The following is a 17,179-nucleotide window of genomic DNA, read 5'->3' as shown; positions in this document are numbered from 1 at the left end:
TCCTCACTATTTGGTGTAGGTGTCGCAAAAACTGATTTCTGTGATGATCTACTTTCCAATAATGGAGCAGGTATAGTTACCTCATCAAGTTCTACTTTCCTCCCACTCACATCTTTCGAGAGAAACTCCTTCTCTAGAAAGGATCCATTCCTAGCAACGAATATCTTGCCTTCGGATCTGTGATAGAAGGTATACCCAGCAGTCTCTTTTGGGTATCCTATGAAGACACATTTCTCCAATTTGGGTTCGAGCTTATCAGGTTGAAGTTTCTTCACATAAGCATCGCAACCCCAAACTTTAAGATACGACAACTTTGGTTTCTTGCCAAACCATAGTTCATAAGGCGTCGTCTCAACGGATTTTGATGGTGCCCTATTTAACGTGAATGCTGCCGTCTCTAAAGCATAACCCCAAAACGATAGCGGTAAATCAGTAAGAGACATCATAGATCGCACCATATCTAGTAAAGTGTGATTACGACGTTCGGACACACCATTACGCTGTGGTGTTCCGGGTGGCGTGAGTTGCGAAACTATTCCGCATTGTTTCAAATGTAGACCAAACTCGTAACTCAAATATTCTCCTCCATGATCTGATCGTAGAAACTTTATTTTCTTGTTATGATGATTTTCAACTTCACTCTGAAATTCTTTGAACTTTTCAAATGTTTCAGACTTATGTTTCATTAAGTAGATATACCCATATCTGCTTAAATCATCTGTGAAGGTGAGAAAATAACGATATCCGCCACGAGCCTCAATATTCATCGGACCACATACATCTGTATGTATAATTTCCAACAAATCTGTTGCTCTCTCCATAGTACCGGAGAACGGTGTTTTGGTCATCTTGCCCATGAGGAACGGTTCGCAAGTACCAAGTGATTCAAAATCAAGTGATTCCAAAATTCCATCAGTATGGAGTTTCTTCATGCGCTTTACACCGATATGACCCAAACGGCAGTGCCACAAATAAGTTGCACTGTCATTATTAACTCTGCATCTTTTGGCTTCAACATTATGAATATGTGTATCACTACTATCGAGATTCATTAAAAATAGACCACTCTTCAAGGGTGCATGACCATAAAAGATATTATTCATATAAATAGAACAACCATTATTCTCTGATTTAAATGAATAACCGTCTCGCATTAAACAAGATCCAGATATAATGTTCATGCTCAACGCTGTCACCAAATAACAATTATTTAGGTCTAATATTAATCCCGAAGGTAGATGTAGAGGTAGCGTGCCGACGACGATCACATCGACTTTGGAACCATTTCCCACGCGCATCGTCACCTCGTCCTTAGCCAATCTCCGCTCAATCCGTCGCCCCTGTTTCGAGTTGCAAATATTAGCAACAGAACAAGTATCAAATACCCAGGTGCTACTACGAGCATTGGTAAGGTACACATCGATAACATGTATATCACATATACCTTTGTTAACCTTGCCATCCTTCTTTTCCGCCAAAAACTTGGGGCAGTTCCGCTTCCAATGGCCAGTCTGCTTACAGTAGAAACACTTAGTTTCAGGCTTAGGTCCAGACTTGGATTTCTTCTCCTGAACAGCAACTTGCTTGCTGTTCTTCTTGAAGTTTCCTTTCTTCTTCCCTTTGCCCTTTTTCTTGAAACTAGTGGTTTTACTGACCATCAACACTTGATGCTCCTTTTTGATTTCTACCTCCGCAGCCTTTAGCATTGCGAAGAGCTCGGGAATTGTCTTACTCATCCCTTGCATATTATAGTTCATCACGAAGCTCTTGTAGCTTGGTGGCAGTGATTGAAGAATTCTGTCAATGACGCTATCATCCGGAAGATTAACTCCCAGTTGAATCAAGTGATTGTTATACCCAGACATTTTGAGTATATGCTCACTGACAGAACTATTCTCTTCCATCTTGCAGCTATAGAACTCATTGGAGACTTCATATCTCTCAATCCGGGCATTTGCTTGAAATATTAACTTCAACTCCTGGAACATCTCATGTGCTCCATGACGTTCAAAACGTCGTTGAAGACCCGATTCTAAGCCGTAAAGCATGGCATACTGAACTATCGAGTAGTCATCAACACGTGACTGCCAGGCATTCACAATGTTTGCAGTTGCTGGTGCAGGTGGTACACCTAGCGGTGCTTCCAGGACGTAATTTTTCTGTGCAGCAATGAGGATAATCCTCAAGTTACGGACCCAGTCCGTGTAATTGCTACCATCGTCTTTCAACTTTGCTTTCTCAAGGAACGCATTAAAATTCAACGGAACAATGGCACGGGCCATTTATCTACAATTAACATAGACAAGCAAGATACTACCAGGTACTAAGTTCATGATAAATTTAAGTTCAATTAATCATATTACTTAAGAACTCCCACTTAGATAGACATCTCTCTAATCATCTAAGTGATTACGTGATCCAAAGCAACTAAACCATGTCTGATTAACACGTGAGATGGAGTAGTTTCAATGGTGAACATCACTATGTTGATCATATCTACTATATGATTCACGCTTGACCTTTCGGTCTCTGTGTTCCGAGGCCATATCTGTATATGCTAGGCTCGTCAAGTTTAACCTGAGTATTCCGCGTGTGCAACTGTTTTGCACGCGTTGTATTTGAACGTAGAGCCTATCACACCCGATTAACACGTGGTGTCTCAGCACGAAGAACTTTTGCAACGGTGCATACTCAGGGAGAACACTTTTATCTTGAAATTTTAGTGAGAGATCATCTTATAATGCTACCGTCAATCAAAGCAAGATAAGATGCATAAAGGATTAACATCACATGCAATCAATATAAGTGATATGATATGGCCATCATCATCTTGTGCTTGTGATCTCCATCTCCGAAGCACCGTGCTTGTGATCTCCATCTGCAGTAGGCCTGGCACCCAGCGGTGCTTCCAGGACATAATTCTTCTGTGCAGCAATGAGGATAATCCTCAAGTTACGGACCTAGTCCGTGTAATTCCTACCATCATCTTTCAACTTAGCTTTCTCAAGGAATGCATTAAAATTCAAAGGAACAATAGCACGGGCCATTGATCTACAACAACATAGACATGCAAAATACTATCAGGTACTAAGTTCATGATAAATTAAAGTTCAATTAATCATATTACTTAAGAACTCCCACTTCATCCCTCTAATCATCTAAGTGATCACGTGATCCAAATCAACTAAACCATGTCCGATCATCACGTGAGATGGAGTAGTTTTCAATGGTGAACATCACTATGTTGATCATATCTACTATATGTTTCACGCTCGACCTTTCGGTCTCAGTGTTTCGAGGCCATATCTGCATATGCTAGGCTCAGCAAGTTTAACCCGAGTATTCTGTGTGTGCAAAACTGGCTTGCACCCGTTGTATGTGAACGTAGAGCTTATCACACCCGATCATCACATGGTGTCTCGACACGACGAACTTTCGCAATGGTGCATACTCAGGGAGAACACTTATACCTTGAAATTTAGTGAGAGATCATCTTATAATGTTACTGTCAATCAAAGCAAAATAAGATGCATAAAGGATAAACATCACATGCAATCAATATAAGTGATATGATATGGCCATCATCATCTTGTTCCTTTGATCTCCATCTCCAACGCACCGTCATGATCACCATCGTCACCGGCGCGACACCTTGATCTTCATCGTAGCATCGTTGTCGTCTCGCCAACTATTGCTTCTACGACTATCGCTACCGCTTAGTGATAAAGTAAAGCAATTACATGGCGATTGCATTTCATACAATAAAGCGACAACCATATGGCTCCTGCCAGTTGCCGATAACTCTGTTACAAAACATGATCATCTCATACAATAAAATTTAGCATAATGTCTTGACCATATCACATCACAACATGCCTTGCTAAAACAAGTTAGATGTCCTCTACTTTGTTGTTGCAAGTTTTACGTGGCTGCTACGGGCTGAGCAAGAACCGTTCTTACCTACGCATCAAAACCATAACGATATTTCGTCAAGTATGTGTTGTTTTAACCTTCAACAAGGACCGGGCGTAGCCACACTCGATTCAAGTAAAGTTGGAGAAACTGACACCCGCCAGCCACCTGTGTGCGAAGCACGTCGGTAGAACCAGTCTTGCGTAAGCGTACGCGTAATGTCGGTCCCGGCCGCTTCATCCAACAATACCGCCGAATCAAAGTATGACATGCTGGTAAGCAGTATGACTAGTATCGCCCACAACTCACTTGTGTTCTACTCGTGCATATAATATCTACGCATAAACCTGGCTCTGATACCACTGTTGGGGAACATAGTAATTTCAAAAAAATTCCTACGCACACGCAAGATCATGGTGATGCATAGCAACAAGAGGGGAGAATGTTGTCTACGTACCCTCGTAGACCGTAAGCGGAAGAGTTATGACAAAGCGGTTGATGTAGTCGTACGTCTTCACGATCGACCGATCCTAGCACCGAAAGTACGGCACCTCCACGATCTGCACACGTTTGGCTCGGTGATGTCCCACGAACTCATGATCCAGCAGAGTGTCGAGGGAGAGCTTCGTCAGCACGATGGCGTGATGACGGTGATGATGAAGCTACCGGCGCAGGGCTTCGCCTAAGCACTGCAACGATATGACCGAGGTGGATTATGGTGGAGGGGGGCACCGCACACGGCTAAGAGATCCGATGATCAACTTGCCAGTGGAGGAGGGGGAGGGGGCTGGCTTCCTAGGCGCGCTCCAAGGGGAGTCCTACTCCCACCGGGAGTAGGATTCCCCCCCTTCCCTAGTTGGATTAGGAGAGAAGGAAGGGCAAGGAAGGAGGAAGGAAAGGGGGGGGCGACCCCCCCTCCCAATTCAGATTGGGCTTGGGGGGGGGGCACGCCCCCTCCTTTGCTCCCTTCTCCTCTCTCCCACTATGGCCCAATAAGGCCCATATACCTCCCGGGGGGTTCCGGTAACCTCCCGGTACACCAGTAAATGCCCGATCTCACCCGGAACCATTTTGATGTCCAAATATAGTCGTCCAATATATCGATCTTTATGTCTCAACCATTTCGAGACTCCTCGTCATGTCCGTGATCATATCCGGGACTCCGAACTACCTTCAGTACATCAAAACACATAAACTCGTAATACGATCGTCACCGAACGTTAAGCGTGCGGACCCTACGGGTTCGAGCACTATGTAGACATGACCGAGACACGTATCCGGCCAATAACCAATAGCAGAACCTGGATGCTCATATTGGCTCCTACATATTCTACGAAGATCTTTATCGGTCAAACCGCATAACAACATACATTGTTCCCTTTGTCATCAGTGTGTTACTTGCTCGAGATTCGATCGTCGGTATCTCAATACCTAGTTCAATCTCGTTACTGGCAAGTCTCTTTACTCATTCCGTAAGCATCATCCCGCAACTAACTCATTAGTCACATTGCTTGCAAGGCTTATAGTGATGTGTATTACCGAGAGGGCCCAAAGATACCTCTCCGACAATCGGAGTGACAAATCCTAATCTCGATCTATGCCAACTCAACAAACACCATCGGAGACACCTATAGAGCACCTTTATAATCACCCAGTTACGTTGTGACGTTTGGTAGCACACAAAGTGTTCCTCCGGTATTCGAGAGTTGCGTAATCTCATAGTCATAGGAACATGTATAAGTCATGAAGAAAGCAATAGCAACAAACTAAACGATCAAGTGCTAAGCTAATGAAATGGGTCAAGTCAATCACATCATTCTGTGATGATGTGATCCCGTTCATCAAATGACAACTCATGTCTATGGCTAGGAAACTTAACCATCTTTGATTAACGAGCTAGTCAAGTTAGAGGCATACTAGTGACACTCTGTTTGTCTATGTATTCACACATGTACTAAGTTTCCGGTTAATACAATTCTAGCATGAATAATAAACATTTATCATGATATATGGAAATATAAACAACAACTTTATTATTGCCTCCAGGGCATATTTCCTTCAGCTATCTCTACATCTACCTTCGGGATTAGTTTTAGACCTAAATAATTGTTATTTGGTGCCGGCGTTGAGCATGAACATTATATCTTGATCTTGTTTGATGCAAGACGTTTATTCATTTAAATCAGAGAATAATGGTTGTTCTACTTACATGAGTAATATCTTTTATGGTCATGCACCCTTGATGAGTGGTCTATTTTTACTAAATCTTGATAGTAGTGATACACATGCTCATAGTATTGAAGCCAAAGATATAAGTTTAATAATGATAGTGCAACTTATTTGTGGCACTGCCGTTTAGGTCATATTGGTGTAAAGCGCATGAAGAAACTCCATGCTGACGGGCTTTTGAAATCACTTGATTATGAATCACTTGATGCTTGTGAACCATGCCTCATGGGCAAGATGACTAAGACTCCGTTCTTTGGAACAATGGAGCGAGCAACATACTTGTTGGAAATAATACATACTGATGTATGCGGTCCAATGAGTGTTGATGCTCGCGGCAGGTATCGTTATTTTCTAACCTTCACGGATGATTTGAGCAGATATGGGTATATCTACTTGATGACATATAAGTCTGAAACATTTGAAAAGTTCAAATAATTTCAGAGTGAAGTGGAAAATCATCGTAACAAGAAAATAAAATTTCTACGATCTGATCGTGGAGGAGAATATTTGAGTTACGAGTTTGGTCTTCATTTGAAATAATGCGGAATAGTTTCGCAACTCACGCCACCCGAAACACCACAACGTAATGGTGTGTCCGAACGTTGTAATCGTACTTTATTAGATATGGTACGATCTATGATGTCTCTTACTGATTTACCGCTATCGTTTTGGGGTTATGCTTTAGAGACGGCTGCATTCATGTTAAATAGGGCACCATCTAAATCCGTTGAGATGACACCTTATGAACTGTGGTTTGGCAAGAAACCCAAGTTGTCGTTTCTTAAAGTTTTGGTTGCGATGCTTATGTGAAAAAGCTTCAACCTGATAAGCTTGAACCCAAATCGGAGAAATGTGTCTTCATAGGATACCCAAAGGAGACTGTTGGGTACACCTTCTATCACAGATCCGAAGTCAAGATATTCTTTGCTAAGAATGGATCCTTTCTAGAGAAGGAGTTTCTCTTGAAAGAAGTGAGTGGGAGGAAAGTAGAACTTGATGAGGTAATTGTACCTTCTCCCGAGTTGGAAAGTCGTACATCACAGAAGACAGTTCCAGTGATTCCTACACCAACTAGTGAGGAAGCTAATGATGATGATCATGAAACTTCTGATCAAGTTACTACCGAACTTCGTAGGTCAACCAGAGTAAGATCCGCACCAGAGTGGTACGGTAATCATGTTCTGGAGGTCATGTTACTTGACCATGATGAACCTACGAACTATGAGGAAGCGATGATGAGCCCAGATTCCGCAAAATGGCTTGATGCCATGAAATCTGAGATGGGATCCATGTATGAGAACAAAGCGTGGACTTTGGTTGACTTGCTCGATGATCGGCAAGCCATAGAGAATAAATGGATCTTCAAGAAGAAGACTGACGCAGACGGTAATGTTACTGTCTACAAAGCTCGACTTGCTGCGAAAGGTTTTCGACAAGTTCAAGGAGTTTACTACGATGAGACCTTCTCACCCGTAGCGATGCTTAAGTCTGTCCGAATCATGTTAGCAATTGCCGCATTTTATGATTATGAAATTTGGCAAATGGATGTAAAAACTGCATTCCTGAATGGATTTCTGGAAGAAGAGTTGTATATGATGCAACCAGAAGGTTTTATCGATCCAAAGGATGCTAACAAAGTGTGCAAGCTCCAGCGATCTATTTATGGACTGGTGCAAGCATCTCGGAGTTGGAATAAACGTTTTGATAGTGTGATCAAAGCATATGGTTTTATACAGACTTTTGGAGAAGCCTGTGTTTATAAGAAAGTGAGTGGGAGCTCTGTAGCATTTCTAATATTATATGTGGATGACATATTGTTGATTGGAAATGATATAGAATTTCTGGATAGCATAAAAGGATACTTGAACAAGAGTTTTTCAATGAAAGACCTCGGTGAAGCTGCTTATATATTGGGCATCAAGATCTATAGAGATAGATCAAGACGCGTAATTGGACTTTCACAAAGCACATACCTTGATAAAGTTTTGAAGAAGTTCAAAATGGATCAAGCAAAGAAAGGGTTCTTGCCTGTGTTACAAGGTGTGAAGTTGAGTCAGACTCAATGCCCGACCACTGCAGAAGATAGAGAGAAAATGAAAGTCATTCCCTATGCTTCAGCCATAGGGTCTATCATGTATGCAATGCTGTGTACCAGACCTGATGTGTGCCTTCCTATTAGTTTAGCAGGGAGGTACCAAAGTAATCCAGGAGTGGATCACTGGACAGCGGTGAAGAACATCCTGAAATACCTAAAAAGGACTAAGGATATGTTTCTCATTTATGGAGGTGAGAAAGAGCTCGTCGTAAACGGTTACGTTGATGCAAGCTTTGAGACTGATACGGACGATTCTAAATCGCAAACCGGATACGTGTTTACATTGAACGGTGGAGCTGTCAGTTGGTGCAGTTCTAAGCAAAGTGTCGTGGCGGGATCTACGTGTGAAGCGGAGTACATAGCTGCTTCGGAAGCAGCAAATGAAGGAGTCTGGATGAAGGAGTTCATATCCGATCTAGGTGTCATACCTAGTGCATCGGGTCCAATGAAAATCTTTTGTGACAATACTGGTGCAATTGCCTAGGAAAAGGAATCCAGATTTCACAAGAGAACCAAGGACATCAAGAGACGCTTCAATTCCATCCGCGATCAAGTCAAGGAGGGAGACATAGAGATTTGCAAGATACATACGGATCTGAATGTTGCAGACCCGTTGATTAAGCCTCTCTCACGAGCAAAATATGATCAACACCAAGACTCCATGGGTGTTAGAATCATTACTGTGTAATCTAGATTATTGACTCTAGTGCAAGTGGGAGACTGAAAGAAATATGCCCTAGAGGCAATAATAAAGTTGTTATTTATATTTCCTTATATCATGATAAATGTTTATTATTCATGCTAGAATTGTATTAACCGGAAACTTAGTACATGTGTGAATACATAGACAAAGCAGAGTGTCACTAGTATGCCTCCAACTTGACTAGCTCGTTAATCAAAGATGGTTAAGTTTCCTAACCATAGACATGAGTTGTCATTTGATGAACGGGATCACATCATTAGAGAATGATGTGATTGACTTGACTCATCCGTTAGCTTAGTACTATGATCGTTTAGTTTATTGCTATTGCTTTCTTCATACATGTTCCTATGACTATGAGATTATGCAACTCCCGAATACCGGAGGAACACTTAGTGTGCTATCAAACGCCACAACGTAACTGGGTGATTATAAAGATGCTCTACAGGTGTCTCCGATGGTGTTTGTTGAGCTGGCATTGATCGAGATTAGGATTTGTCACTCCGATTATCGGAGAGGTATCTCTGGGCCCTCTTGGTAATGCACATCACTATAAGCCTTGCACGCAATGTGACTAATGAGTTAGTTACGGGATGATGTATTATGGAACGAGTAAAGAGACTTGCCGGTAACGAGATTGAACTAGGTATTGAGATACCGACGATCGAATCTCGGGCAAGTAACATACCGATGACAAAGGGAACAACGTATGCTGTTATGCGGTTTGACCGATAAAGATCTTCGTAGAATATGTAGGAACCAATATGAGCATCCAGGTTCCGCTATTGGTTATTGACCAGAGATGAGTCTCGGTCATGTCTACATAGTTCTCGAACCCGTAGGGTCCGCACGCTTAACGTTCGATGACGATCGGTATTATGAGTTTATGTGTTTTGATGTACCGAAGGTTGTTCGGAGTCCCGGATGTGATCACGGGCATGACGAGGAGTCTCGAAATGGTCGAGACATAAAGATCGATATATTGAAAGGCTATGTTTGGACACTGGAATGGTTCCGGATGAGTTCGGGCATTTTTCGGAGTACCGGGAGGTTACCGGAACCCCCGGGGAGTCAATGGGCCTTATTGGGCCTTAGTGGGAGAGAGGAGGAGGCGGCCAAGGTGGGGGCGCGCCCCACCCCAAGCCCAATCCAAATTGGGAGAGGGGCCGGCCCCCCTTTCCTTCTCTCCCTCTCCCTCTTCCTTCTTCTCCTACTCCAACTAGGGAAGGGGGGGGGGGGAATCCTACTCCCACTGGGAGTAGGACTCCCCCTTGGGTACGCCATAGAGAGGGCCGTCCCTTCCCTCCTCCACTCCTTTATATACGGGGGAGGGGGCACCCCATAGACACACAAGTTGACAGTTGTCTTAGCCGTGTGCGGTGCCCCCTCCACAGATTTCCACCTCGGTCATATCGTTGCAGTGCTTAGGCGAAGCTCTGCACCGGTAACTTTATCATCACCGTCACCACGCCGTCGTGCTGACGAAACTCTCCCTCGACCTCAGCTGGATCTAGAGTTCGTGGGACGTCACCGAGCTGAACGTGTGCAGATCGCGGAGGTGCCGTAGCTTCGGTGCTAGGATCGGTCGGATCATGAAGACGTACGACTACATCAACCGCATTGTCATAACGCTTCTGTTTTCGGTCTACGAGGGTACGTGGACAACACTCTCCCCTCTCGTTGCTATGCATCACCTAGATAGATCTTGCGTGATCGTAGATTTTTTTTGAAATTACTGCGTTTCCCAACATACACCATATAGCGGAGGATACCTGGGCAGCCGCAAAATTCGAGGTGGAATGGCAACGCAGTGGATGGCAGGAAGCCGCCTGGGTGGAGAGATGGAGGTCCCACAACCTGGGCGGCGACTTGGGTGGTACAGCGGGGCCGTGGTCGCCGACAGAGCGGATATTGAGCACAGTGAACAGGGATGGAATGAGAAAAAGTGCTCTAGGTGGGGTATTTTGGGATGGACCGGGCGTGTCGGAATCCAATGCGGCGAAGGTCCGAATGCCTGCAAACCTCCATACGTTTAGTGCCGGTTTGTGGGGTTTTTTTGCATCGGTCCAAACATATTCGTTGAACGACGTTGGATGGAAAAAGATGTTTGGACAACCCGGTCTAGATATTTACGAGAGGTTTGGTGGATCGCGCTAGAGTTGCCCTAAGACAACAGGTCTGCTGATCATGATGCGATGAAGGCATATGTCCATTGCCGGGTTGGGCTCGCTAGAGCTATATCTCTTGTGTTGCGAGATGTAGATATGGCTCGCTTCTCGCGCCCAGACCGCTCACTGGTTGTTAGCCGACCCAGTAAGGGACGCGTTGATGAGCGGTTTTCTTCCTCCCCTTCTTCATTTTTTGTCGGTCAGTTTTCTTACCTTTTTTTTGTTTTCCTTCAATTTTCTTTGTTTCGTTTTCAATTTTATTTTGTTATCTTTTTCTTCCTTTCTCATTTTTCTTTTTCCTTTTTAATACATGTCTATTTTTTCATACATATTGTACTTTTTTCTATATAGTAGGAGCATTTTCTATATAGTTTACATCTTTTAAATACATGACTAATATTTTTTCAAATATATTTATTGATGTCTAATTTTTTCTTACTCGCTGTAAAAATTGTGTGTACACAAGAAATATTCTTTTATATATGTTTAACATTTTTCAAATACATGACTAGTAACATGCAAAAAATAAAATAAGAAAATACATGACTAATATTGTTTTTAAATATATATTTACATTTTAAATACAATATCAACATTGTTTTCAAATTTATGTTTGGTGTCTACATTTTTTATACATACTAGCACATATGCCCGTGGGTTGCAACGGGAGACTTCAAGGGACGCGAATCAGGCTCGGAGACATGTGCTTTACTATGAATCAGGGGTGGCAAGGTCGAGAAACTAAGCGCGGGACGCATGTTACTCATGACAATAACAATGGACGAATTGATAGTAGGGTTATTCAAGACGGTAGTTCAGAACATGAAACATGATCCCGAGTCAATTGATCTGGGTGAATAACACAAATTCAGATTATTAGTGCATAATGAAATTTATAAAAGTATAATAGGAAGAAATAACATTAGTCATTATCACTAATGATGCAACGGCCTAAATAGATTTTATGCCGTGCAACTTGACATCATCGGTCAAACCTAGTACGTGCTTGATACACCATTAATTACTGTTTAGGCTTATGGATAATGGAGATTGCTCGAATATGTCTTGTTTTTATATTAATGAACACTCTAAGAAATTCACAAGCTTACTAATAGGCATGACAAGAGTAATGCAAACTTTTTTGTAAAGAAAAGCATTAATACAAAGTTTTCATATTTCAAAGAAAGCTAAATTTCATCAGCTTGAAAGTGGGCGGCGTATCTAGATCGAAGCCGAATGTGAAAGCTTCCATCGATATTTGGTCTACTCCGAGTTGCAGACGGATCACTCGCTCCGCACCATGTCCTAGACGAATCGTTTTTCAGAGGAAAAATATTAAAATCAAAGGTGTTTTTGTAAGAACAAAAAGGATACCTCATTATGGCTTCTAATTAAAAACTTTCATAGACTTGACTTGAAATCCCCTCTTTCCATCCTTATTGTCCTCTCTTTTACTTTCTTATCCGGGCAACTTATTATTTCCTTCCTTATTGATTCTCGAAATTGCTCCTTGATACTCAGGAAACTCGAAGATCTATTTAAATTACGAAGTTTGGATTGAAGGCAGCGATGTGGGACTATTTAAAATCTACACGGACCTTTATTATAGCATATAAAGGAAGCTAGCTTAGTTGGTTAAATCATGATTTGTTGGGCACGAGGTTGCGAGTTCGATTCTGCACACTAATATTTTTGCACTGTTGGGCTGGGTGGGCCGGAAAAATTGGTGGCCTGTTCACCTTCGACTGGTTTGGAAAACCAGGGCGTGGATTTAAAACATCGAGCGACTCGATCGGGTTTGACGTACGACGGATGAATAAATCGGATGTACGGACGAAAATTTAGGAGGAAGAAGCGATCACCCTTTTATTATTACTAGCAATAGCAACTAGCAAAAGTGCGATCACCCTTTTATTATTACTAGCAATAGCAACTAGCAAAAGTGCCCGTGCGTTGGAACGGTACAAAGTTGGGTCATCTATTTTGGAATGGAGGTAGTACTACCTCCCTTCACCATCGTTTAAAAGAGCAGTAAATCTTCGCCAGTCGTTTTTACTATTTGTTTTTCTAGAATTCATTTGGGTGTTGTTTTAAAATAATTAGTATCACTCGAATAATCAGTATCACTTTATTGAAATAATCCTTATCACTTTGTTGAAATCATATAGTTTTGAATTAAAGAAATCTATAGTTATTTTAGAGTATGTAATAAAACATACATGTGATAAAAAACATACCACTATCCCTAGGGTACGTAGAAGCATATGGCATATGCACGCTGCATGCGTGTTGTAGCCAATCCATGCGCAGGATCAGTTAATTGGTCTTTGCATGCAATTTTTTGATGAAGAAATCTTTGACCTGTGGCTTTGGCGCGCCTTCCCATTATGAGGTCTTCCTTTCTAAAAAATCCATCCGAATGATCGGTTAATTGGTCATTGCATGCACTTTATGCGAAGAAGAATTCTGAAAAAAATATGATAAAGAAATCTTTAACCTATCTATGGCCTTGCCGCACCCTCCCATTATGGGGTCTTTCTTTCTAAGAAATCCATCCGATTGATCAGCTAATTGGGCTGTTATAATAGGGGAGATTTCTTTCTTTTGCATTTCTTAGCGCAAGATCCCCTCTATCAGATACTTATGTGTCCTCTTTTTCATATAGCACAACATCACATCTTTATTGAGCCTCTCTTTATTTAAATTTATATCCAATTTCTGACGAGGCTTGTTGACGTCTACTTGCTGATCTATATAAATTGGTAGAATTTTGTTTAAAGCAGCGAGGTGGTACTATTAAATAAAACAAGCGAGGCGTTGCATGTATAGAACGGACAGCTAGCCCAGCTGGTTGTGTCTCCCCAACAGCAAAACCGTGGCGCGAGTTCGATCCCCTGTGCCCTTATTTATTTTTCGCACTCCTGCAAACGCAAGGGCCGGCCCACTATGGAGTGCGGGTTTATTTTAGAAAAACGTGGGGGCCTTTTTGCAAAAGTGCCGCGACGGGTGAGCGGGCAGAAGCAATGTTTGCTTTATTATTAGGGAAAGATTATATATATATATATATATATATATATATATATATATATATATATATATATATTATTTTATTTTATTATTATTATTATTAGGTAAAGATAAAGATTATACATTTTATACATATGGCACATTATTTATACACATTTAATATTTTTTAAATACATGCTTGATTTGTTTTTCAAATATATGTTTTGATGTCTACCTTTTTTCATACACATTATACAAGTTTCTATACACCTGAAACATTTTTTTATACATGTTTAATATGTTTCAAATACGTGATTTTTCAAAACACATGTTTTTAAATATTTTTCCGAGTACGTGCTAACTGTTTCACAAATACATGTTGGAACATTTTTTGAATGATACAAAACATTTTCTGAACTATGTAAACATTTTTTACATTGTATAAACATATTTTAAGGAACATAATTTTTGAAATTCGTGAACTTTTTTAAGCTACGTTGACCAAAAATTATACTGCTTTAACTTTTTCCTAAATTCATGGTTTTTAAATTATTATTATTTTACGTTGGTTTTACTTTTTGGAACATATGAATTTTAGAATGTTTTCAAAAATATGAACAGAAGAAAAAAACGAATAAAAGAAGAAAGCAAACTCACCTGGGCCGACCCTTAGCGATGGAAAGTAGCGGTTCTTTTGGGGGCGAGACATCATCCTTCCGGGTCTCGCTATAAGCCCAAACGGTCGCGGCTATATGGAAAGTCCACCTCGGCGCTTGGATCAACTTAAAAAAAAAAAACTTCGGCGCTTGGAGACCCCTCGAGACGCTTCGAGAGACTGCGTGGTGGGGACGGACTCCGCAACCGCCTCTCCTACCCGCCCGTTCCGTTCCAGCCGAGCCAGCCTCCTTTACTTGCCCAACCTATAAATTTCTCCACAGGCATAGGCTCCTGTATCCCAATCCAATCGCAAGCCCCCCTGATTCCATCGAGAAAAAAGAATCCAGCTCTCGCGAACCTCCTTCTCCGTCAAGGTATGCGCCCGCCACCGATTACCTCTTCCCCCGATCTATCTGTTTGTTCATGTTGTGGGATTGATTTAGATGCATATATGTGCGAGTGTGATTGTCAAATTGGTCAACGCGATTAGATGACGAGAAGATTGTAGAAACGACATGGATATTTTTTAGAGGATAAAGCAACATGGATATATCAGTAGATACGTGTAGATCGCTGTACCCATGTTCATGATATTGTTTAGATGCCCGGTAGATTAAAGGAAAAACGAGTTATTGTTGGTCTGAAGATTTCGATCCAGTGTGATTGCTGTCCCGTGATGGTTCATCCAGGAGTTGTTGATTAGACTTTTATAGATCATTAGTGTTGGATCTGCCGTTCTAGGTTCTTGTTTGATATGCTTCAGATTATTCCTCATCTGGCCCGATGGTTTTAAGTTGAATCTCATTAGTGTTCATCCATTATTTGCCTTATTGTTATATCAATGTCGGTTATACTATTTCTGCGTCTCTATGTTAGCCTTACAATATTTGTCAAACTGGCTTCTTATACAAATCTGCTTATTTGAACTGGAAGTAGATCCTAAACAGTACATTATTATATTCCAATCCCCTTCGATGTACTTGCTCAGTTCCAGTTGTAAAAATCTGCTTATCTGCTTTGTAATTTCCAGCTATAAAAGCCTGCTTAATTTAAACTGGAATTAGATCATGAGGGGCAGTTCCAGTTCTGTGTATTCACATGCTTCTGTTCATAATTATTGCTCCGCGGTTGTTACTTGTCAGATTTACCTAGTAATCTATCAGAAATTTAGCTATTCACAGCTGTTTACTTGTTTTGTTTCTCTCTTTGTATATATGCCTTCAACTTGGTGTGTGGAATTTCCTACGAGGCATACCTATTACAAAGATTCAGATTAACACAGTCTTCGTCTCTTTACTTTGTTGATCTTTCATATACACCTAACTAGGTTAACTTTTTTTTTTTTTTTTTTGCAATTTTGAACTATGCAGATGCAGATCTTCGTCAAGACATTGACCGGCAAGACCATCACACTTGAGGTTGAGTCATCCGACACGATCGACAATGTGAAGGCAAAGATCCAGGACAAGGAGGGCATCCCACCGGACCAGCAGCGCCTGATCTTTGCCGGCAAGCAACTTGAGGACGGACGCACCCTTGCTGATTACAATATCCAGAAGGAATCCACCTTGCACCTGGTGCTCCGCCTGCGTGGTGGCATGCAAATCTTCGTGAAGACCCTCACCGGCAAGACCATCACCCTGGAGGTGGAATCTTCGGACACCATTGACAACGTGAAGGCGAAGATCCAGGACAAGGAGGGTATCCCCCCGGACCAGCAGCGCCTGATCTTTGCCGGTAAGCAGCTCGAGGATGGTCGCACCCTTGCAGATTACAACATTCAGAAGGAGTCTACTCTCCACTTGGTGCTCCGTCTTCGTGGTGGCCAGTGAGTTCCATGCGACCTTGGAAGTTTGATTCGCAAGTCTGTTACGCGTGGTGGTTTCTTCCCTTGTCTCTTCGGTTACTATGTGCAAGTCTATGTCATGTGTCGTTTGTGAAACTCTCTAGTCCTGTGCCTTATGGCAATGTGATCTCTGTTATGAATTAAGTGAGACCTAAATCTTTTTAATACCTTGTTATTATGGTTGCTTTGCATTCTTAATCTGGATGCTCTTATGTCCTGTTATTATAACACATTTTTGCTCACCATGAATGTAAAGAAGATAGAACCTGCGGCATTTCCACTGCACTAGTCTGTTGTCTTGTTTGTTTGCTGGTCTTGTTTAGATAACAGACTGTTCCTGAAAGAAGAAGAAAAACTGCCGCTGCATTTTTATACCTGCAGTGCACTTGTGCTGTCTTCTCCAAATAACCAAAATGATCACATCGAAGACACCACGGCAACACACATAAAGTGCTTGGGATCCAGTGGTCCACGGTAGTCAAGCCTCTCGCTGGCAATTCACCTTCAATAGTTCAATTCGTATGATGAGATGAGAAAATGTTCCAGTGAGTTTTTTTTGTTCACCA

General features: G+C 41.7%; 1 protein-coding gene and 1 pseudogene across 1 annotated transcript in view; one reads left to right on the top strand and one right to left on the bottom strand.

The window, feature by feature from the left end:
* The window catches only part of LOC109752288 (tubulin beta-1 chain), a 72,409-nt gene extending 56,295 nt beyond the window's left edge, over positions 1 to 16,114 (bottom strand). Inside the window, exon 1 of the mRNA XM_073505260.1 lies at positions 16,087 to 16,114. The gene's annotated coding sequence lies outside the window, so the exon portion shown is untranslated. The remainder of the gene's footprint in view (positions 1 to 16,086) is intronic.
* LOC109767843 (polyubiquitin-like) overlaps positions 14,970 to 17,179 on the top strand; it is a 160,489-nt pseudogene continuing 158,279 nt past the window's right edge.

Source organism: Aegilops tauschii, chromosome 7, assembly GCF_002575655.3.
Source record: "Aegilops tauschii subsp. strangulata cultivar AL8/78 chromosome 7, Aet v6.0, whole genome shotgun sequence".
Classification (NCBI taxonomy): domain Eukaryota; kingdom Viridiplantae; phylum Streptophyta; class Magnoliopsida; order Poales; family Poaceae; genus Aegilops; species Aegilops tauschii.
This window is presented reverse-complemented; position numbering and strand designations above follow the sequence as displayed.